At 35.5% G+C, this 25,508-nt stretch overlaps 1 long non-coding RNA gene across 1 annotated transcript; it reads left to right on the top strand.

Moving 5' to 3' along the window:
• The first annotated feature begins 6,872 nt into the window (after nucleotides 1-6,872).
• Nucleotides 6,873-15,763, top strand: LOC138369743 (uncharacterized). The gene is made up of 4 exons (XR_011229912.1): nucleotides 6,873-7,367; nucleotides 11,557-11,716; nucleotides 12,408-12,514; nucleotides 15,206-15,763. It is a non-coding gene; the product is annotated as an uncharacterized lncRNA (long non-coding RNA).
• Nucleotides 15,764-25,508: the final 9,745 nt, after the last annotated feature.

Here is a 25,508-nt window from a genome sequence, read left to right as displayed (position 1 = left end):
ACCAAGCAAGTAACTGGCAAAAAGGTTAAATAATCCCTGGCTCACTAATGGCATACTTAAAGCAATCGACAAGAAACATGAATATGAAAAAAAAACTTAGGATTGGCCTAGTTGGAAAAGAAGTAGCTAAGAGGTACTCATCAGTGCTTACCAGTATATTACCAGTATTCTGCCCGAAACGCTTTGCGTAATAGTGGCTTTAGGCATTGTATGTACTAGCTCTATCTATAAAGCCAACAAACTTTGTAAAATGTCTTTATGTATGTACCTTTACCTAAATAAAAATTATTATTATTATTATTATATAATAAGAGCAAAGCGTTCCTATTACGAGAATAGATTCAAAGAAGCAAAAGGCAACATAAAAAGCACATGGAGAGCCATCTCTACCATCCTAGGAGCTAAACAACATTTACATATTAAGATAAAAATCTCCAAGGATGGTTATATACCTGCAACAGATCTTGAAACAGCAACTGAATTTAATAGCTTCTTTTCATCGTTTGGTGCTCACCTTGCCCGAAAAATCCCAGAGACTCAGACATATGTTACCACATATCTTTCACGCAGCTATCCAAACTCTCTTCTCCTCTCTCCGGTCAGCCCTACAGATGGTGTGTCCATCATTCACTCGCTAAAAACCAAAGCTGGGCACATTAGTGGAATACCATCGATGGTACACAGGCGTGCCTCCCATGCCCTTGCACCATCCATAGCATTGCTGTTCAACAAATCCCTAGAGTGTCATACCTTCCCTGATATCCTTAAAAAAGCAAGAGTAACGCCAGTTCATAAAGGAGGTAACACGGCAGACATAAATAATTACAGACCCATATCGAATCTACCTATATTATCAAAAATATATTTTTTTTTTTTTACAAACAGCTCTACTCCAACCTTGTAAAATTCAATATACTAAGTCCCTGTCAGTTTGGCTTCCGCTCCCAAAAGAGTACCAATGATGCTATTGTTAGTCTGCTTGACTTAATCTTCTCAGCCCTTGACAAAAGTGAGTTTCCAATTGAACTCTTCATCGGCCTGAGAAAGGCCTTTGATACTGTTAACCATAACTAACTCTTACTTAAATTCAACCATTATGGAATCCGTGGCCTTGCCCTAAACTATATCCGATCCTATCTTAGTAACAGACACCAATATGAAGCCATCAATGATATAACCTCTCCCACTCTACCACTTAATTACCGTAAAGGTGCCACAGAGCAGCATCCTAGGACCCTCCTGTTTCTTATATACATCAATGATCTCCCTAATGTCTCAAACATACTTAAACCTATATTGTTGGCTGATGATACTACTCATCTACTCTGACCCCAACCCATTCCTGTTAAATAATGTTGTAAACAATTAATTAAAAAAAGTCTACTTGTGGATGTCAACCAACAAACCTCACACAAAACATTGAAAAGACCTACTATATCTTATTTGGAAACAAATCAACAAATGCAATTCAGCTTCAGATAGATAATGTAAACATTAGCAATAAAAATGATGGAAAGTTTCTTAGCCTATACTTAGACAAGAGACTCAACTTTCGCACCCATATCCCAGCAAACACAGAACGTTTGTGGACGTTTTTAAATGGTTCCACAAAGGTAATACTGTAACTTTTGACATAAATACGTATATCTGATGTTCTTAAAACCAAAGGATATAACTAAAAACATATATTCTTGAGACACAGTTTTTTAAGATTTATGTAAAAATTTAAAAATAATAGTGAATGCTATGGTATTATAATGTTTTCATGCTTTATATTTAAGAATAAATAATTTTCAGTCAACATTTAGTTTTTTTTGTTTACTTTCTGTAAAGCTATCCAATTTACGTTCTTATAACATAAATATAACATTTATATGACGTCAGTATAACGTTATTTACACGACATCATTACGTTATTATGATGTTATATTAACGTATAATTCCTGTGTGAAAACCAGAATATATATTGAACTTTATGTTTTAAACCTTGTAAAGTTATCATAAAACTTGGAATAAGACGGTAAGCATGCTTTACTTATGAAAATATACAAACAAATCAACAAAAACATTTTAACATAAAAAACATAAACATAACATAAATTAATTGCATGCATGGGAGTTAACTGGAACTCTGTAATATTGCATACATGAACCTTAAGGTACAAACCCAGTGTATTTACTCATGCAGTTCTTTCCTAAATCTAAATTTTTCCAATTTTTACACTTTGTTTCGAGTTCTGTCTTGTGTTGCTACTTTTAATACCCCATTAATGTCCCCTTTGTTATGTCCATTCATCCCATTGTGCACCTCTACCATATGTCACTCCTAATTCTTTGCTTTTCTAGAGAATGTAATATAAGCTTTGACAATCTTTCTTCATATGACAGGTTAACAGGTAGAACAAAGATTACCATTTATATATGGATAACTATTATAAGTCGGTTTGAATGAGTGAATTGCTGCTTGAAGATAGGTATATACACGTGTGGTACTATCAGATTGCATCGTGGTGAGCCTAAAACCCTTCAGATCCAAGCAAAGGGTAAAATGCCAGCAGATACAATTGCGAACACATTGATACCAAAATGAAAGACATATGACGAGAATTGAGGTAACCAAAGTGAAAAGAGTGTTCACATTACATTGCACTAGAGTGCTCCCGGGTTACTTTCTCTCACTTTCTCTGTTTTGTGCGGATGGTACACCTTGCTTTTGGAGTTTATATGCATTTAAACCTGTAGATAATTCTATTGCTAACACATTGATACCAAAATGAAAGACCTAGGATGACAATTGGGGTGACCAAAATGAAAAGAGTGTATACATTTTATCGCTCTTGTGCGCTCCCTGGTAACACACTCTCGCTTACTCTGTTTGTTGCGGATGGTAAGCCGGGCTTTTGGAGTTTATATGCCTTTAGTCCTGTAGAGAATTCTATTGCGAACACATTGATGCCAAATTGAAAAAACTAGGATGAGAATTGAGGTAACAAAGTTGAAAAGGGTATACACTTTTCAGTATTATCACGCTCTCTAATGTAATGAGAGTTGCCTGAGGGTGGCTCAGCTTTCTTTTTCTGGTACCCTTGGCCTACATTCATCTTGTCGGCGGGTGGAGCGCGCTGCTGTCTTTGACATTATATGCACATAGTTCTGTTGGGAATTCTATTGCGAACGCATTGATACCAAAATGAAAGACATAGGACGAGAATTAAGGTGACAAAGTTGAAAAGAGTATACACTTTTCAGTATTTCCGCGCACTACCAGGGAATGTCCAAACAAAAATGGAGAGAGTGGAGGGGTAACTTGCCCAAAACGCGAAAGTGTTTGGGGAGATTAACTTTCGTTCAATACTATTATGCAAAAGGAGCCACACATCTATGGTTCATCCAATAAAATCAGCAGACTTCTAGATGTTACTACTGCTCGGCTTAGACTCGGTTACAAGTATTTCTGGGAATTCTCATTATCTGCCGATGTAGACCTGACCAAATGTTAACTGTCAACAAAATTATTTGCACACCCCTCCGTCACTATGTGATAGTGAATTCAGAGACAATTCTATAACCAATGTACCAACGATGTGTCAATATTTCATTCAAAATGATCTGGTACCAGAAATTTTAGCCAAATATCCCCAGTTTGCTAACTGTAAGTAGTAACTAAGTGATTGTAACCTATCCACCGCTGCCCACTGGATGGGGAGCGGTGTGCAGGACAAACATATCAATTGTGACACTAGCTCTCCACATATGTCAGTTGCTTAATTTAGAAACTGTACTTGTGATCGATCTCGAACCTATTGTTGATGTGACGACTTATACTGAATTTTGTAACTAGCTCATCAAGATTGTAACTTGCTTAGCTAAATGAATTGTTGGGTTCAGTCCCTGAGCCCATTATGTGCCTCTGCAACCCTTTCCACTACCGCCCACAAGATGGGTATGGGGTGCATAATAAATGAACTAAACTAACTTTAAGGCATCCTGAAAGAAAGCTTGGAGGGCTTGAAAAATTGCAGAACGAAGCCTTGAGGATAATCCTTGGGTGCCTTCGTACCACAAAGATACTTAATATGAGAAAGGAACTTAATATTCCGAGCGTTGTTTATCGTGTTACTGAAAATAACTGTCAAATTGGTATAAAAATGCTTAGGCTAGCTCATCCTAACCCTTGCACAGAAGCCCTCCAGAATTTCTTTATTGAATGTAAACATTGTTTCAAATAGATAAATAAAATTGGAACTGAACTCAGAAAGTATCAGATTTATAATTTGTACCAAGAGAGACAACAATAGCACTTTCCTGCACTGTAGGAAATTACACCCTTTTCAATTTTAATCCCTCCCTTTCCATCAAAGGAGCAAATTAGAGATCAGTCCCAGCTTTGTCTTGAGGCAAAGCTCAACGTCTTAAGCCATATTGATGCTCTGTCCACAGAGCATTCTCTCTCTCAAATCATATACACTGAAGGTTTCCTACAGCGCCCAACGGGTGCAGCTGGAAGTGCAGTTGTCCTGGCAATAGGATATGACTTATATTTTGAGTGGGGAGTCCGTATAAACAACTGGGCCTCTACCCTTCAGACTGAACTATTTGCCTTGCTCCTTGCACTGAAATGTGTACAAGTATCCAAACTTGATACATTAGTTGTAAGTGACTCTTTATCATCCTTAATTGCTCTCAACTCTTTAAGACATAACTGTAACATGCTTGTGTCTGAAGCTAGACACAAATACAATAACAACTTGAGGAACCTTATCATAAACAATAATCTCAACAAAAATCACATAGTTCTCAGAGGTGATTTCAATATTGACCTAGGGCTACAAAATAACCCTCAAGTAGACTGTTTCCTCAACAGCATGAATTCCTGTATGCTCATCCCCGCAATCACCAGGCCCACCCGAGTCACTCAAACATCTGCGACTACCCTGGATCACTGATGGACCAACATAACAGCTCCTCTTACATCAAGTATAATCACTGACAGAACAACTGACCACTATCCTACCTTCCTTGTAGCGAACATGGCCATAACACCACCAGGTAACAAGAAAATTACCTTTAGGTTACAATGTGAAGCGGCAATAGGCAATCTCACAAATGCCCTCCACAATGTAAACTGGGAATCTAAATTTATCAATACACAGGATAATAATTCGTTAACTAGCCTCTTTCCAAAATTTAAAGCCTTTACAATACTTATTGTCCTCTCCTCACCAAGCAAGTAACTGGCAAAAAGGTTAAATAATCCCTGGCTCACTAATGGCATACTTAAAGCAATCGACAAGAAACATGAATATGAAAAAAAAACTTAGGATTGGCCTAGTTGGAAAAGAAGTAGTTAAGAGGTATTCATCAGTGCTTACCAGTATAATAAGAGCAAAGCGTTCCTATTACGAGAATAGATTCAAAGAAGCAAAAGGCAACATAAAAAGCACATGGAGAGCCATCTCTACCATCCTAGGAGCAAAACAACATTCACATAATAAGATAAAAATCTCCAAGGATGGTTATACACCTGCAACAGATCTTGAAACAGCAACTGAATTTAATAGCTTCTTTTCATCGTTTGGTGCTCACCTTGCCCGAAAAATCCCAGAGACTCAGACATATGTTACCACATATCTTTCACGCAGCTATCCAAACTCTCTTCTCCTCTCTCCGGTCAGCCCTACAGATGTTGTGTCCATCATTCACTCGCTAAAAACCAAAGCTGGGAACATTAGTGAAATACCATCGATGGTACACAGGCGTGCCTCCCATGCCCTTGCACCATCCATAGCACTGCTGTTCAACAAATCCCTAGAGTGTCATACCTTCCCTGATATCCTTAAAAAAGCAAGAGTAACGCCAGTTCATAAAGGAGGTAACACGGCAGACATAAATAATTACAGACCCATATCGAATCTACCTATATTATCAAAATTATTTTTTTTTTTTTACAAACAGCTCTACTCCAATCTTGTAAAATTCAATATACTAAGTCCCTGTCAGTTTGGCTTCCGCTCCCAAAAGAGTACCAATGATGCTATTGTTAGTCTGCTTGACTTAATCTTCTCAGCCCTTGACAAAAGTGAGTTTCCAATTGAACTCTTCATCGGCCTGAGAAAGGCCTTTGATACTGTTAACCATAACTACCTCTTACTTAAATTCCACCATTATGGAATCCGTGGCCTTGCCCTAAACTATATCCGATCCTATCTTAGTAACAGACACCAATATGAAGCCATCAATGATATAACCTCTCCCACTCTACCACTTAATTACCGTAAAGGTGCCACAGAGCAGCATCCTAGGACCCTCCTGTTTCTTATATACATCAATGATCTCCCTAATGTCTCTAACATACTTAAACCTATATTGTTGGCTGATGATACTACTCATCTACTCTGACCCCAACCCACTCCTGTTAAATAATGTTGTAAACAATTAATTAAAAAAAGTCTACTTGTGGATGTCAACCAACAAACCTCACACAAAACATAGAAAAGACCTACTATATCTTATTTGGAAACAAATCAACAAATGCAATTCAGCTTCAGATAGATAATGTAAACATTAGCAATAAAAATGATGGAAAGTTTCTTAGCCTATACTTAGACAAGAGACTCAACTTCCGCACCCATATACAACACATAACTAAAAAGGTTTCTAAAACAGTTGGTATACTGTTTAAGATCAGATATTATGTACCCTACTCTGCTCTCCTCTCACTCTATTATGCACTTATCTATCCCTATCATTCTTATGGCGTTTGTGCTTGGGGTTCAACCTCTGCAAACTACCTCAAGCCCATCATCATCCAGTAAAAATCTGCTATCAGGACAATAAATAACTCTACCTTCAGACAACACACAGCTCCCTTGTTCAAATCCTTAAACATGCTAAACAAATTCACTCCATACATTCTCCTGTGTAAATTACGTTTATAAAGCCCTTTTTCTAACTGCAAACCCTGTTCTGAAACTCTTCCTGGACAGATGTAATAGAACACATGGCCACGTCCCCACCAGACATAAATATCTCTTTGATATCCCCAGAGTCAAACTTAATCTATGTAAACACTCTATGTAAATAAAGGGACCTAGTCTATGGAACTCACTCCCTTATAATGATTTGAAAAGCTGTCCAACTTCTGCCATATTCAAAAATAAAACCAAAAAGTACCTGTAGTACTTTTTAAGTACGAGGGAGTAATGCGCAAAGCGTCCCTCACCTGTGACGTCACAGCGTCACCTGACGCCATATCAACACATCGGCCATTTTGTCGTCAGTTCAGTCATGGCGAGGACTAACCCTTCATGCAAACTGCACCTACTATCAAGAAGAAGAAGATTTTGTGTTCCACCGATAGTATTATCGTAAGTAAGCACTTATATTTTATATTTTATTAAATTAATTGATTCTATTTTTCTGTAATAAAGGTCCAAAGGGTTGTTAAGGAACAAGGGTGTAGCGATACCGACGCTCAGTGCGCTCAACTCACACCAAAGTATCACCTGTGTAGCTTCTGTAATTAGTGTTAATTAGTTATGCTATAAGATAATGAAGCGAGTATAAGATTAACTCGCTACAAGGGTACTGTGTTGGGAGGTGAGGGCTGTTACTGGTGTCTGTGGGGATGTGAGGACTTGTACCAACCACTATCACCACCAGTACCTTGTCTTGCATCCTGCTTAGTATTCCTATTGAGATATGAAGTATTATTGCATTCATATAATTATTCATTCATTGTCATTACTATTTTTATGGGCTATGTTCTGTTACCCTAATGCTTTTTACCCCTGGGCATGTCCATTTACTCTCCAGCCCTTCACAAGCCACTGCTGCACCCCCTCCATGCCCATACTTACTGTGCTTATTCTTACAGGACTGCACTGCATTATGTGGTGCTCACTGCCTGGACACCTTGATACATGCATTATAGGGTTCTGGTAGTTGTTCTACTCACCAAGCCCTTCCAAGGCCAGGCTTGACATGTGAGAGCTTGGTCCAACAGGCTGTTGCTTGGACAGGCCCCTCAGGCCCACATATCCACCACAGCCTTGTTTGTCCGGCACTTCAAAATCAAATGTTTATTTACGTAAGGTACATACATATTTTTAGGTAAGGTACTCTTTATTTGGGTAAATTTATCTTCGTAGTATTTAGCTTTGGCTCGTCTAATTATCTTGGATAGCAATAACGAGTAATTCTTTGAGAATTCTTTGGAGACAATTCCTAACCTATACTTCTCCCAACCTATACTTCTTCTCAAGGTCATCTTCACTTCTTGAAGATGTTCAGGTTTTCTCTTGAAGATGTCGACGGTTGTTCCAGCAATACTGTATTTCTTTTATTGCTGAAAACCTGTTTTCAGCCATAAAAAAATAATCCTGAATCCAGAAAAAAATCCCTTTTGTATCGTCTGGAAATTTTCAAATATTGCTGATCAAACCTGAGTCTAAATTATTTGTATATATTATGAATTACAGAGGTCCCAGGACAGGGTTTTTAGGCACTCCACTTACATTTTCCCACTCTGACTTAACCCCCATTTATACAAACTCAGTCTTATCTTTTAGCTAATAATTTATTGTACACACCATACTCAGCCTGTGTAGGGTAGTTTATTGTGCATGTGTAGTATATATATTTGTGTAGTATATTTGGTATATTTAATGCCTCTAATCTCTCCTCATAGTTCTTGTCCTTCAGTTCTGGGAGCCACTTAGTAGCATGTCTTTGCACCTTTTCCAGTTTGTTTATGTGCTTCTTAAGATATGGGCACCATACAACCGCTGCATATTCCAACTTTGGTCTAACAAAAGTCGTGAACAATTTCTTGAGTATTTCGCCATCCATGCATTTAAAAGCTCTGAATATTATCCTTTACCTGCAATTGGTTGTTGCTGTATTTATAGAATATGATTTGTTCTACTTTACATTTGTTTGTTCCTTTTTTTCAAAATTTCTTTCTGCCTCTCTCCTCACTGCCGTGTAGTTGTTTCTCTTTGTATTACTGGTATGTTTGGGGGTTTGGCCTCTTCGTATATTGATTCCATTTTTGTGTCTTTTGGTCTCTGTCCGTCTTGAAATTTCAGTTGAACAAATCCTGTTTCCTAGTTCTGCATCTTTGTTTTGGTATAAATGTTTTTGTTCCTTTATCATATATTTCACAAAATTGACATACTGTGCATTAATTCATCTCAATTACTTCCTTTCCTAACAGCAAGCCTTTCCAGTAAAATTCTTTGAATTCTTTTCTGACTTCTGGCCTAATGTTTGTTTTATCCTAGTGTGTATGATGCCTAGCGTGTGTCTGGTGCCTGTTGTGTTAAACCGAAGATAAATGCATAAGTATAGGTCAGTAATTTCTCCAGCTTTGAAAGGGGCTTTCATTATGCAGCAGTATTCCACTCTAGAGAGCACTAGCGTCTTGAAAACTATCATCATCGGTATAGCATCTCTAGTGTGAAAAGTTCTTGTTATCTATCCTGTCATTTTTCTTGCAGTTGTGACGGCTACTTTATTGTGTTCTTTAAATGTAAGGCCTTCTGACATCAGTACACCCAAATCCTTTACGTTGCTTTTCCGTTCAATGTTATGATTTGACTGAGTTTTGTAAGTGGTTTCCGTTTTTATATTTTTTATTTTTTCCGTAGCGCATGAGCTGAAACTTATGTTCGTTAATCACCATGTTATTTTCTGTAGCCCATAGAAAGACCTGATTTACATCTGATTGGAGGTTTGCCGTGTCCTCTATGTTGCCTACTCTCGTGAAGATTCTAGTGTCATCTGCAAAGGATGATCAAGTACTATAGGTTGTGTCCTTGTCTATGTCCGATATGAGGATGAGAAAAAGTATTGGAGCAAGCACAGTACGCTTGGGGACTGAGCTCTTTACGGTTGATGGTCCAGATTTTATTTTGTTGACTACTACACATTGGGTTCTATTAGTCAGGAAGTTGTATATCCATCTGCCTATTTTTCCGGTAATTCCTTTTGAACGCATTTTATGTGCAATAACACAATGGTCACATTTGTCAAAGGCTTTTTTTTGTCAAAGCGTTTTGTTTGTCTTCCATGGCATCTAGTGCCATGTCAGAGTGGTCCAGCAACTGTGATAGGCAAGAGCGCCCTGTTCTGAAACCTTGTTGTCTGGGGTTATGGAGATGCTGTGATTCCATGTATTTTGTGATCTTACTTCTTAGCATTCTCTCAAAGATTTTTATGATGTGCGATGCTCTGCTGTTTTTAGTATGTCAGGGACAATGCCAGTATCTTGGCTTTGTCTCCAAAGAATGTGAAGGGCCTGCGATAACGTTTTTTACAGTTCTTGATGAATATAGAGTTCCAAGAGTCAGGGCCTGGTGCAGAGTGCATAGGCATACTGTCTATGGCTTCTTCAAAATCCAGTGGGGATAGGATCACATCTGATTTATGATTTGATGTTGGTATCATATCCATGAAAAATTCATTTGGGTTATCAATCAGATGGATGGAGAGCTACACTCGTGGTGTCCCATTTTCCCAGCACTCTTTGTCATATAATGCTTTGAAACTTTTGACGGATTTGGCCTCCACCACCTTCTCACCTAACATGTTCCAACCGTTTACCATTCTGTTTGCAAAAGTGAATTGTCTTACATTTCTTCGGCATCTTTGTTTAGTTCGTTTAAATCTATAACCTCTTGTTCTTGAAATTCCAGGTCTCGGGAAATCTTCCCTATCAAGTTTATCAATTCCTGTTACTGTTTTGTACGTAGTGATCATATCTCCTCTTTTCCTTCTGTCTTCAAGTTTGGAATAATGCCTCTAATGTCTCCTCATAAATCCTGCCCTTCAGTTTTGGTATGAATGTTTGTGTGCCTTCATCGTATATTTTGCAAAATATGGAATACATCTCATTTACTTTACTTTAAGAATATGGTTCGATCAATTAAAAACCCTCTTGTTCAAATTGCAAAGAGACTGAAAGAGATGCAGCATGCTCAATGGATTATATATTAGTGATTATTATTAGGATTATATATTAGTGAATCATATTAGTGATTCAATTATTATGGTCATAAAACAATAAACAAATAGTTTTGGTGTTATTACACTCTATTCACAGGTTATATATAAGTATCTGCATGTTTTGTTCACCATTACAAACCACTAAGTTGGTTTGATTTTTGTTGAGATTGTTATTTATGATAAGATTCCTTACGTTATCTGAGAATGAAGCTATGTCGGTATTGGGAAATCTATAGATGGCACTTATAGTCAAGGAGGATTTAAGGGATTTACTGGAGAACTTGGCAAAGGTATATTCACAATAGTCGTCTCTTACTAATGAGACTATTGCAGATGAAGGTATCTTTGTAAGATATTGCTATGCCACCTCCTTTTTTTATTAGGCCTGCAGTTGTGAATGGCTTTATTATCACCTTCATTGTATTATCACCTGACCTAATGCGGGTATAAAATCAACTAATATATATATATATATATATATATATATATATATATATATATATATATTCAAAATTCGTCAGTGTACTACATTTTTGTTGTTGCTTTTAGGTGATGCTTTTAACCAGTGTACGTGGGTCTGATTGTGCAACCACAGTTCGAAGAATAATGAAGATATGAACAAACGGCCTGTGGTCACTATACAGTCTGGAAGGGCAAAAGAAGAAATTGGCATTTCTACAAAAACAAGAACTATATAATGTTATTTTAAGTAAGTAACCAAAAAATTAAATAATTTTTTTAAAGTTTAAAATTCACTTAGAAATGTAAATTTTAAGTTAAAAAATTTTAACCAAAAAACTTGATATTTTTCATATTTGGAACCATTCCATAATCCCAAGCATAAATGATTATATTTCTATCACTTGCTCTTAAGATTGTTTCATTTAATAGAGGTTGGGCATAATTGTTCTCTGCTGCTAATAGAACTGACTGACTTAGCTATAGGAAAATGTAAAATTAATTGGTTTATCCATTACAGTATTTTGCAGTTTATTTCATGATCCTGTGCTTAATACTTGCATAAATAGTAGATTACAAAATGCATTTTTATATCATTAGTATTGAATAATAATAATGCAAATAATTGACTTATAAATGATGTACAATTAATTGGTAGGTGATATTATATTATTAATATTTTTTCATTCTTGCAAAGCCTTAACAAAGTCATTAACATGTTAATATAAACTTGATCACCTTCCACTTATTTTCTCATGTGCTACCTACATGTACAAAACCTTATTCCTAAATGCATATTTTGTTCTGAAACTTGTCCTTTATATGTTGTGTATCACCATCTCTGGAGAGTTTTATCTGATTGATGTATAAATTACTTTTAATTTTACAGAATATTATTGTTATACTGAATTTATTATTATATAAATAACTTAATTTTACAGAATCATCTATCAACGCACATCCACAAGTTGAGGAGGAGGATGTGACCTTCCAGATGTCTGAAGTACTGAAACAGGCACCAAACAGGCCTGGTGGATCTAGGTACAAGGTAAAATAATTTAATTTTTTTTTTTTTTTTTTTTACTAATTGTCCGATATATATATATATATATATATATATATATATATATATATATATATATATATATATATATATATATATATATATATAAATATATATATAATGTGTCGTACCTAGTAGCCAGAACGCACATCTCAGCCTACTATGCAAGGCCCGATTTGCCTAATAAGCCAAGTTTTCTTGAATTAATGTTTTTTCGACTACCTAACCTAACATTTTCAGCTACCTAACCTAACCTATAAAGATAGGTTAGGTTCGGTCATATATCTCTATTAATTTTAACTCCAATAAAAAAAGAATTGACCTCATACATAATGAAATGGATAGCTTTATCATTTCATAAGAAAAAAAATAGAGAAAATATATTAATTCATGAAAACTTGGCTTATTAGGCAAATCGGGCCTTGCATAGTAGGCTGAAAAGTGCGTTCTGGTGACTAGGTACGACATATGTATATATATATATATATATATATATATATATATATATATATATATATATTATATATATATATATATATATATATATATATATATATATATATATATAATATGTATGTGTGTGTGTGTGTGTAATTACCTAAGTGTAGTTAAAGGATGAGACCGTCTTCCCAGCACTCTTTGTCATATAACGCTTTGAAACTACTGACAGTCTTGGCCTCCACCACCTTCTCACCTAACTTGTTCCAACCGTCTACCACTCTATTTGCGAAAGTGAATTTTCTTATATTTCTTTAGCATCTGTGTTAAGCTAGTTTCAATCTATGACCTCCTGTTCTTGAAGTTCCAGGTCTCAGGAAATCTTCCCTGTCGATTTTATCAATTCCTGTTACTATTTTGTATGTAGTGATCATATCACCTCTTCTGTCTTTTAGTTTTGGCATATTTAATGCCTCTAACGTCTCCTCGTAGCTCTTGCCCTTCAGTTCTGGGAGCCACTTAGTAGCATGTCTTTGCACCTTTTCCAGTTTGTTGATGTGCTTCTTAAGATATGGGCCAACTTCTGTTGTTGGGCACCACACAACAGCTGCATATTCTAGCTTTGGCGTAACAAAAGTCATGAACAATTTCTTTAGTATATCACCATCCATGTATTTAAACGCAATTCTAAAGTTAGAAAGCGTAGCATAGGCTCCTCGCACAATATTCTTTATGTGGTCCTCAGGTGATAGTTTTCTATCTAGAACCACCCCTAGATCTCTTTCTTTATCAGAATTCTTTAAAGATTTCTCACATAATGTATAGGTTGTGTGGGGTCTATGTTCTCCTGTTCCACATTCCATAACATGGCATTTATTAACATTAAATTCCATTTGCCAAGTGGTGCTCCATATACTTATTTTATCCAGGTTTTCTTGAAGGGCATGACAATCATCTAAATTTCTTATCCTTCCTATTATCTTAGCATCATCAGCAAACATGTTCATGTAATTCTGTATACCAACTGGTAGATCATTTATGTAGACAATAAACATCACTGGTGCAAGAACTGAACCCTGTGGTACTCCACTTGTGACATTTCTCCAGTCCGATACATTGCCTCTGATTTCTGCCCTCATTTTTCTATGTCAGAAAATTTTTCATCCATATTAGAAGCTTACCTGTCACCCCTCCAATATTTTCCAGTTTCCAGAACAACCTCTCTATGTGGAACTGTCGAATGCCTTTTTTAGGTCCAGATAGATGCAGTCAACCCAACCATCTCTTTCCTGTAATATATCTGTTGCTCGATCATAGAAACTGAGTAAATTCGATACACAGGATCTTCCAAATCGAAAACCATACTGTCTGTCTGAAATTATATCATTTCTCTCCAGGTGTTCTACCCATTTAGTTTTAATTATTTTTTCCAATATTCCAATTCCAATTTTTTCCAATAATGTGTGTGTGTGTATGTATATTTGTGTTGTTGAATATGACCGAAAGTCATAGTCTTTCTGCCCCTCTCCTTACTGCTATTGTTGTTTCTCGCATCTTTGTATTGCTTGTATGTTTGGGCAATTTTTCCCCTTTTCCTAGTTCTGCATCTCTGCTTTAGTATAAATTTTGTTGTGCCATTATCATATATTTCACAAAACTTGACATACATCTCATTTACTTCATGTCCTAACAGCAAGTGTTTGTCAAATTCCTTAAGGAAATATCTGAGTTCCCCATAATGACCTCTCCACAAGTCAGGTTTTTCAACTGCTTCAAGCTCATTTTCTTCCAGATTATAATGCATTGCATACTTTATTCCCAAAAAGACATGGTCACTTTTACCCAAGTGACCATGTCACTTGGGTAAAAGGAGGGAGGTACCAAAGGAGGGAGGTACTGAATGATAAATATATCTTTCTCTTTCCTGGTAAATATAATATCCAGCATGGAGGGAACATCCCCTTCCCTCATCCTCGTAGCTTGTTTAACATGTAGAAACATGAATGTTTACAGGGTGAGGTTTACGAAATTATATATATATATATATATATATAATTGGTCTCTGGTCTATATATATTATATATATATATATATATATATATATATATATATATATATATATATATATATATATATATATATATATATATATATATATATATATATATATATAAGTTTGTGTGTGTGTAATTTATATAAATAAATAATTAAATATTAATTTTGTTAATATCTTTTCAGGGAAAACTTGCAAGTACAATTCGTATACAAGAGGGGCAACAAGAGCCAGAGGATGTCTACTAAGAAAATATATAAGTCTTTATCCTCACACTCTTGATATATGGTCTTCTCTGGTCTCTTTATTTTCTCTCCTCACAAATGTCCCTTTTTTTATTTCTTTTACGTTTCTCTCCTGTTTTTCTTGTCCTTTAATCTCTCCTTTCCTCCTCTCTTCTAACACCTCTCGTTTCCTGTCTCTTCAAGCTTCTCTCTTCCTTTACTTTTTATATTTGTGGTATTCATTTATGTCATTTTTATCTTGTATATTTTTCTTGTATCTTTTTCTTATCTTGTGTTTCTCTTCCCCTTCTCTTCAATGATTTCTCATTTCTCTCCTCTCTCTGTTGTTTCTGTTCTGTCTTCTCTCTCCTTGCCTTAATTTTGTTCTGTCTCCTCTTTTGTTGTGTGTGTGTCTTTCTGTCTCTGTCTGTCTCTCTCTCTCTCTCTGGCTCTCTTGCTCTCTCTCTCTCTCTCTGGCTCTCTCTCTGGCTCTCTCTCTCTCTCTGGCTCTCTCTCTCTCTCTCTGGCTCTCTCTCTCTCTCTCTGGCTCTCTCTCTCTCTCTCTCTCTCTGGCTCTCTCTCTCTCTCTCTCTCTCTCTGGCTCTCTCTCTCTGGCTCTCTCTCTCTCTCTCTCTCTCTCTGGCTCTCTCTCTCTCTCTGGCTCTCTCTCTCTCTCTGGCTCTCTCTCTCTCTCTCTCTGGCTCTCTCTCTCTCTCTCTCTGGCTCTCTCTCTCTGGCTCTCTCTCTCTCTCTGGCTCTCTCTCTCTCTCTCTGGCTCTCTCTCTCTCTCTCTCTCTCTCTCTCTCTCTCTCTCTCTCTCTCTCTCTCTCTCTCTCTCTCTCTCTCTCTCTCTCCCTCTCTCCCTCTCTCCCTCTCCCTCTCTCTCTCTCTCTCTGGCTCTCTCTCTCTCTGGCTCTCTCTCTCTCTCTGGCTCTCTCTCTCTCTCTCTGGCTCTCTCTCTCTCTCTCTGGCTCTCTCTCTCTCTCTGGCTCTCTCTGGCTCTCTCTGGCTCTCTCTGGCTCTCTCTGGCTCTCTCTCTCTGGCTCTCTCTGGCTCTCTCTCTCTGGCTCTCTCGCTCTCTCTCTGGCTCTCTCGCTCTCTCTCTGGCTCTCTCTCTCTCTCTGGCTCTCTCTCTCTCTGGCTCTCTCTCTCTCTCTCTCTGGCTCTCTCTCTCTCTCTCTCTGGCTCTCTCTCTCTCTCTCTCTCTCTCTGGCTCTCTCTCTCACTCTCTGGCTCTCTCTCTCTCTGACTCACTCTCTCTCTGGCTCTCACTCTCTCTCTCTGGCTCTGGGTCTCTCTCTCTGGCTCTCATATTTCATTTGATTTAAAAATGTCTGAGATTTTTTACTTAATCTAAGTTATATTGCATGGTGCTAATATGAATATTATACATGACTGTTTTTTCTTTTCTTTCTCTTTCTCCCTTTCTTTCTTTCTCTTTCCTTCTCTCTCTTTTTCTTTCTCTTTCTACATGAATATTATACTTGACTGTGTTTACATTCACTTGTAGATTTTTATTTTTAGTTAATTAGTCCTAAACTTTTGATTAATAGATTTTTATTATTAGTCATAGAAAAACTATAGTGTTATATGTATACTCGGAAAATTTTACTTGTTTTAGTTTTAAGTAACAATAACTGCTTATAACGTCAGACTGATCTCAGCATGACATGAATCACAGGCTGCTTGATCACAAAATCTATTGTGTTCACATATTGCATATATAGATTTTTAAATTTTTACTTTTATATTCTGTTATAGATATAGTCTATATATTTCGAGCTATTACATATATTTTGTTGTATTACTCATTCTTAATTAAATAAATATAATATTTTAATTCTCTTTTTGTACCCTATTTATTTGTAATTTGCACATACATATATAGGATGTCCATTTCTATCTCAGATATGTCTTCTTTCTTTCTCTCCCTTTCTATTTCAGATATGAATTACAAAATTATTATACCCTAATTTACCCTAAACGCTTTAATGTAGGTAATTAAAAGATCATAAAAAAGTTTTTAGAAATGTTAATTATATACGTTCTAAGGTTGTATATAAAAGTTCTCAAAAAACCTTTTCTAAACGTAATTATAAACGTGCTGAAAACAATGAAATGTCGTTTTTAGGATGTTTTAAAAACATGAAAATGTTTGCTGGGATACAACACATAACTAAATAGGTTTCTAAAACAGTTGGTATACTGTTTAAGATCAGATATTATGTACCCTACTCTGCTCTCCTCACTCTATTATGCACTTATCTATCCCTATCATTCTTATGGTGTTTGTGCTTGGGGTTCAACCTCTGCAAACTACTTCAAGCCCATCATCATCCAGTAAAAATCTGCTATCAGGACAATAACTAACTCTACCTTCAGACAACACACAGCTCCCTTGTTCAAATCCTTAAACATGCTAAACAAATTCACTCCATACATTCTCCTGTGTAAATTACGTTTATAAAACCCTTTTTCTAAGTGCAAACCCTGTTCTGAAACTCTTCCTGGACTGATGTAATAGAACACATGGCCACCCCACCAGACATAAATATCTCTTTGATATCCCCAGATTCAAACTTAATCTATGTAAACACTCTATGTAAATAAAGGGACCTAGTCTATGGAACTCACTCCCTTATAATGATTTGAAAAGCTGTCCAACTTCTGCCATATTAAAAAATAAAACCAAAAAGTACCTAATTTCATCTTCATAGTTTTCTACCATGGGCTTTATCTTCACACTGTTTCTAGTGTTACTCAATCCCCCAATATTTGTACCTAAGCCATATTACTTTAACTTTGTAATCTTAGATATCATCTGACATCATGGTTGTTGTATTGAGTGCATATACTACTGCATTATTCCTTGAAACTTTTCCTCGAAATGATCTTCATATTGTGCTTCAGTGAACCAATGAATAACCCTGAAATGCTATCCTCATGTACCTAGTAATCCTTGTTTCTTTATTGTGTATTGTTAATATTGTGTATTATTCTGATCTGCTTTTGTGTCAAAATTTCTTCAAATTACCTGCAAACACTTTTGTTGATTTTACTGTAATTATTCTACTTAAAATTATCTGTACCTGTAAAGAAAAGCTGTAAAATACCTGCCAACATTTTTTATCAATTTTACTGTTAATTTATAAAAAAAAATTGTTTAAGGACGTACCCGAAACGCTATGCGTGCTAGTGGCTTTACAAGAATGTTAATTCAACTTATTTTCTATATTCTCTGTTAACCCCCAATGTAACTTCTTGTACATAAATAAATAAAAATAAAATAATAAAAATAACAAAATTATTAATGATGGGGTCAAGCGACGAGGGAGTAATTGCGCAAAGCGTCCCTCACCTGTGACGTCACAGCGTCATCTGACGCCATATCAACACAGCGGCCATTTTGTCGTCAGATCAGTCATGGCGAGGACAAACCCTTCATGCAAACTGCACCTACTATCAAGAAGAAGATTTTGTGTTCCACCGACAGTATTATCGCAAGTAAACACTTATATTTTATATTTTATTATATTAATTGATTCTATTTTTCTGTAATAAGGGTCCAAAGTGGGTGTTAAGGAACAAGGGTACTGTGTTGGGAGGTGAGGGCTGTTACTGGTGTCTGTGGGGATGTGAGGACTTGTACCAACCACTACCACCACCAGTACCTTGTCTTGCACCCTGCTTAGTATTCCTATTGAGATATGAAGTATTATTGCATTCATATAATTATTCATTCACATTTACTATTTTTATGGGCTATGTTCTGTTACCCTAATGCTTTTTACCCCTGGGCATGTCCATTTACTCTCCAGCTCTTCACAAGCCACTGATGCACCCCCTCCATGCCCATACTTACTGTGCTTATTCTTACAGGACTGCACTGCATTATGTGGTGCTCACTGCCTGGACACCTTGGCAATGTAGAGACAGATATTCTGCAATACCGTGATATTAGCAGTAGAGTGATAAGCTGACACACGGGAGCTACAATGGAAAGAAGTTGAGTATCAACTCTTGTAATTTATATTGCTTCCAGTGAGTTTTTAGTTTTCTTATAATCACTATGTTATCTATCCTCTACAACCTAGTTATCTGCTTGATACATGCATTATAGGGTTCTGGTAGTTGTTCTACTCACCAAGCCCTTCCAAGGCCAGGCTTGACATGTGAGAGCTTGGTCCAACAGGCTGTTGCTTGGACAGGCCCCTCAGGCCCACATATCCACCACAGCCTTGTTTGTCCAGCACTTCTTGAAGATGTTCAGGTTTTCTCTTGGAAATGTCGACGGTTGTTCCAGCAATACTGTATTTCTTTTATTGCTGAAAACATGTTTTCAGCCATAAAAAGAATAATCCTGAATCCAGAAAAAAATCCCTTTTGTATCATCTGGAAATTTTCAAATATTGCTGATCAAACCTGAGTCTAAATTATTTGTATATATTATGAATTACAGAGGTCCCAGGACAGAGTTTTGAGGAACTCCACTTACATTTTCCCACTCTGATTTAACCCCATTTATACAAACTCATTCTTATCTTTTAGCTAATCATTTATTGTACACACCATACTCAGCCTGTGTAGGGTAGTTTATTGTGCATCCTAGTATTGTGTATGTGTAGTATATATATTTGTGTAGTATATTTGGTATATTTAATGCCTCTAACCTCTCCTCATAGTTCTTGTCCTTCAATTCTGGGAGCCACTTAGTAGCATGTCTTTGCACCTTTTCCAGTTTATGTGCTTCTTAAGATATGGGCACCATACAACCGCTGCATATTCCAGCTTTAGTCTAACAAAAGTCGTGAACAATTTCTTGAGTATTTCGCCATCCATGCATTTAAAAGCTCTGAATTTTATCCTTTACCTGCAATTGGTTGTTGCTGTATTTATAGAATATGATTTGTTCTACTTTACATTTGTTTATTCTTTTTTTCAAAAATTCTTTCTGCCTCTCTCCTCACTGCCGTGTAGTTGTTTCTCTTTGTATTACTGGTATGTTTGGGGGTTTGGCCTCTTCGTATATTGATTCCATTTTTGTGTCTTTTGGTCTCTGGCCGTCTTGAAATTTCAGTTGAACAAATCCTGTTTCCTAGTTCTGCATCTTTGTTTTGGTATAAATGTTTTTGTTCCTTTATCATATATTTCACAAAATTGACATACTGTGCATTAATTCATCTCAATTACTTCCTTTCCTAACAGCAAGCCTTTCCAGTAAAATTCTTTGAATTCTTTTCTGACTTCCAGCCTAATGTTTGTTTTATCCTAGTGTGTATGATGCCTAGCGTGTGTCTGGTGCCTGTTGTGTTAAACCGAAGATAAATGCATAAGTATAGGTCAGTAATTTCTCCAGCTTTGAAAGGGGCTTTCATTATGCAGCAGTATTCCACTCTAGAGAGCACTAGCGTCTTGAAAACTATCATCATTGGTATAGCATCTCTAGTGTGAAAAGTTCTTGTTATCTATCCTGTCATTTTTCTTGCAGTTGTGACGGCTACTTTATTGTGTTCTTTAAATGTAAGGCCTTCTGACATCAGTACACCCAAATCCTTTACGTTGCTTTTCCGTTCAATGTTATGATTTGACTGAGTTTTGTACGTGGTTTCCGTTTTTATATTTTCATTTTTTCCGTAGCGCATGAGCTGAAACTTATGTTCGTTAATCACCATGTTATTTTCTGTAGCCCATAGAAAGACCTGATTTACATCTGATTGGAGGTTTGCCGTGTCCTCTATGTTGCCTACTCTCGTGAAGATTCTAGTGTCATCTGCAAAGGATGATCAAGTACAATAGGTTGTGTCCTTGTCTATGTCCGATATGAGGATGAGAAAAAGTATTGGAGCAAGCACAGTACCCTTGGGGACTGAGCTCTTTACGGTTGATGGTCCAGATTTTATTTTGTTGGCTACTACACATTGGGTTCTATTAGTCAGGAAGTTGTATATCCATCTGCCTATTTTTCCGGTAATTCCTTTTGAACGCATTTTATGTGCAATAACACAATGGTCACATTTGTCAAAGGCTTTTTTTTGTCAAAGCGTTTTGTTTGTCTTCCATGGCATCTAGTGCCATGTCAGAGTGGTCCAGCAACTGTGATAGGCAAGAGCGCCCTGTTCTGAAACCATGTTGTCTGGGGTTATGGAGGTGCTGTGATTCCATGTATTTTGTGATCTTACTTCTTAGCATTCTCTCAAAGATTTTTATGATGTGCGATGTTAGTGCTATCGGTCTGTAGTTTTTTGCCTCTGCCTTATTTCCTCCTTTATGGGGCGGTGCTATCTCTGCTGTTTTTAGTATGTCAGGGATAATGCCAGTATCTTGGCTTTGTCTCCAAAGAATGTGAAGGGCCTGCGATAACGTTTTTTTACAGTTCTAGATGAATATAGAGTTCCAAGAGTCAGGGCCTGGTGCAGAGTGCATAGGCATACTGTCTATGGCTTCTTCAAAATCCAGTGGGGATAGGATCACATCTGATTTCTGATTTGATGTTGGTATCATATTCATGAAAAATTCATTTGGGTTATCAATCTTCAGTGTGTTCAGTGGCTCGCTGAAAACAGTCGTACTGATTGTGTGGTAAGGCGTACTGATTCTTGTGTGGTATTGTGGCAAGTGCAATAATATGTATTGTTTCATTGCAGATAAGAGATTCCAGATCGTTCCAGATTTCCGAAGTACTGAAATGCACACCATACAAGCTTGGTGGATCTAGGTGCAAGGTAAAATAATTTACATTTACTTGAATACATTTTTAGCTAATTATCAGTATATATATAATATATTTATATGCATATATATATATATATATATATATATATATATATATATATATATATATATATATATATATATATATATATATATGTCATATATATGCATATATATGCATATATATATATATATATATATATATATATATATATATATATATATATATATATATATATATATATATATATATATATATATATATATATATATATATATATATATATATATATATATATATATATAATGCTTTGAAACTTTTGACGGTTTTGGCCTCCACCACCTTCTCACCTAACTTGTTCCAACCGCTTACCATTCTGTTTGCAAAAGTGAATTGTCTTACATTTCTTCGGCATCTTTGTTTAGTTCGTTTAAATCTATAACCTCTTGTTCTTGAAATTCCAGGTCTCGGGAAATCTTCCCTATCAAGTTTATCAATTCCTGTTACTGTTTTGTACGTAGTGATCATATCTCCTCTTTTCCTTCTGTCTTCTAGTTTTGGAATATTTAATGCCTCAAATGTCTCCTCATAAATCCTGCCCTTCAGTTTTGGTATGAATGTTTGTGTGCCTTCATCGTATATTTTGCAAAATATGGAATACATCTCATTTACTTTACTTTAAGAATATGGTTCGATCAATTAAAAACCCTCTTGTTCAAATTGCAAAGAGACTGAAAGAGATGCAGCATGCTCAATGGATTATATATTAGTGATTATTATTAGGATTATATATTAGTGAATCATATTAGTGATTCAATTATTATGGTCATAAAACAATAAACAAATAGTTTTGCTGTTATTACACTCTACTCACAGGTTATATATAAGTATCTGCATGTTTTGTTCACCATTACAAACCACTAAGTTGGTTTGATTTTTGTTGAGATTGTTATTTATGATAAGATTCCTTACGTTATCTGAGAATGAAGCTATGCTGGTATTGGGAAATCTATAGATGGCACTTATAGTCAAGGAGGATTTAAGGGATTTACTGGAGAACTTGGCAAAGGTATATTCACAATAGTCGTCTCTATTACTAATGAGACTATTGCAGATGAAGGTATCTTTGTAAGATATTGCTATGCCACCTCCTTTTTTTATTAGGCCTGCAGTTGTGAATGGCTTTATTATCAGCCAAGTTGTAGCATACAACATAGCATATATATGTATATATATATTTATATATATATATATATATATATATATATATATATATATAATATATATATATATATATATATATATATATATATATATATATATATATATATGTCGTACCTAGTAGCCAGAACGCACTTCTCAGCCTACTATGCAAGTCCCGATTTGCCTAATAAGCCAAGTTTTCATGAATTAATTGTTTTTCAACTACCTAACCTACCTAACCTAACCTAACCTAACTTTTTCGGCTACCTAACCAAACCTAGCCTATAAAGATAGGTTAGGTTAGGTTAGGTAGGGTTGGTTAGGTTCGGTCATATATCTACGTTAATTTTAACTCCAATAAAAAAAAATTGACCTCATACAAAATGAAATGGGTAGCTTTATCATTTCATAAGAAAAAAATTAGAAAAAATATATTAATTCAGGAAAACTTGGCTTATTAGGCAAATCGGGCCTTGAATAGTAGGCCAAAAAGTGAGTTCTGGCTACTAGGTACGACATATATATATATATATATATTCATATTCATATTCATATTCATATTCATATTCAAAATTCGTCAGTGTACTACATTTTTGTTGTTGCTTTTAGGTGATGCTTTTAACCAGTGTACGTGGGTCTGATTGTGCAACCACGGTTCGAAGAATAATGAAGATATGAACAAACGGCCTGTGGTCACTATACAGTCTGGAAGGGCAAAAGAAGAAATTGGCATTTCTACAAAAACAAGAACTATATAATGTTATTTTAAGTAAGTAACCAAAAAATTAAATAATTTTTTTAAAGTTTAAAATTCACTTAAAAATTTAAATTTTAAATTAAAAATTTTTAACCCAAAAACTTAATATTTTTCATATTTGGAACCATTCCATAATATTTTCCCAAGCATAAATGATTATATTTCTATCACTTGCTCTTAAGATTGTTTCATTTAATAGAGGTTGGGCATAATTGTTCTCTGCTGCTAATAGAACTGACTGACTTATCTATAGGAAAATGTAAACTTAATTGGTTTATCCATTACAGTATTTTGCAGTTTATTTCATTATCCTGTGCTTAATACTTGCATAAATAGTAGATTACAAAATGCATTTTTATATCATTAGTATTGAATAATAATAATGCAAATAATTGACTTATAAATGATGTACAATTAATTGGTAGGTGATATTATATTATTAATATTTTTTCATTCTTGCAAAGCCTTAACAAAGTCATTAACATGTTAATATAAACTTGATCACCTTCCTCTTATTTTCTCATGTGCTACCTACATGTACAAAACCTTATTCCTAAATGCATATTTTGTTCTGAAACTTGTCCTTTATATGTTGTGTATCACCATCTCTGGAGAGTTTTATCTGATTGATGTATAAATTACTTTTAATTTTACAGAATATTATTGTTATACTGAATTTATTATTATATAAATAACTTAATTTTACAGAATCATCTATCAACGCACATCCACAAGTTGAGGAGGAGGATGTGACCTTCCAGATTTCTGAAGTACTGAAACATGCACCAAACAGGCCTGGTGGATCTAGGTACAAGGTAAAATAATTTAATTTTTTTTTTTTTTTTTTACTAATTGTCCGATATATATATATATATATATATATATATATATATATATATATATATATATATATATATATATATATATATGTCGTACCTAATAGCCAGAACGCACTTCTCAGCCTACTATTCAAGGCCCGATTTGCCTAATAAGCCAAGTTTTCATGAATTAATGTTTTTTCGTCTACCTAACCTACCTAACCTAACCTAACCTAGCTTTTTTTGGCTACCTAACCTAACCTTACCTATAAATATAAGTTAGGTTAGGATAGGTAGGGTTGGTTAGGTTCGGTCATATATCTACGTTAATTTTAACTCCAATAAAAAAAAATTGACCTCATACATAGAGAAAAGGGTTGCTTTATCATTTCATAAGAAAAAAATTATAGTAAATATATTAATTCAGGAAAACTTGGCTTATTAGGCAAATCGGGCCTTGAATAGTAGGCTGAGAAGTGAGTTCTGGCTACTAGGTACGACATATATATATATGTCGTACCTAGTAGCCAGAACGCACTTCTGGGCCTACTATGCAAGGCCCGATTTGCCTAATAAGCCAAGTTTTCCTGAATTAATATATTTTCTCTAATTTTTTTCTTATGAAATGATAAAGCTACCCATTTCATTATGTATGAGGTCAATTTTTTTTTATTGGAGTTAAAATTAACGTAGATATATGACCGAACCTAACCAACCCTACCTAACCTAACCTAACCTATCTTTATAGGTTAGGTTTGGTTAGGTAGCCGAAAA

The sequence above is a fragment of the Procambarus clarkii genome, chromosome 29 (assembly GCF_040958095.1).
Source record: "Procambarus clarkii isolate CNS0578487 chromosome 29, FALCON_Pclarkii_2.0, whole genome shotgun sequence".
Taxonomy (NCBI): domain Eukaryota; kingdom Metazoa; phylum Arthropoda; class Malacostraca; order Decapoda; family Cambaridae; genus Procambarus; species Procambarus clarkii.
Note: the sequence above shows the minus strand (reverse complement) of the source record. Positions and strands in the feature narration are given on the sequence as shown.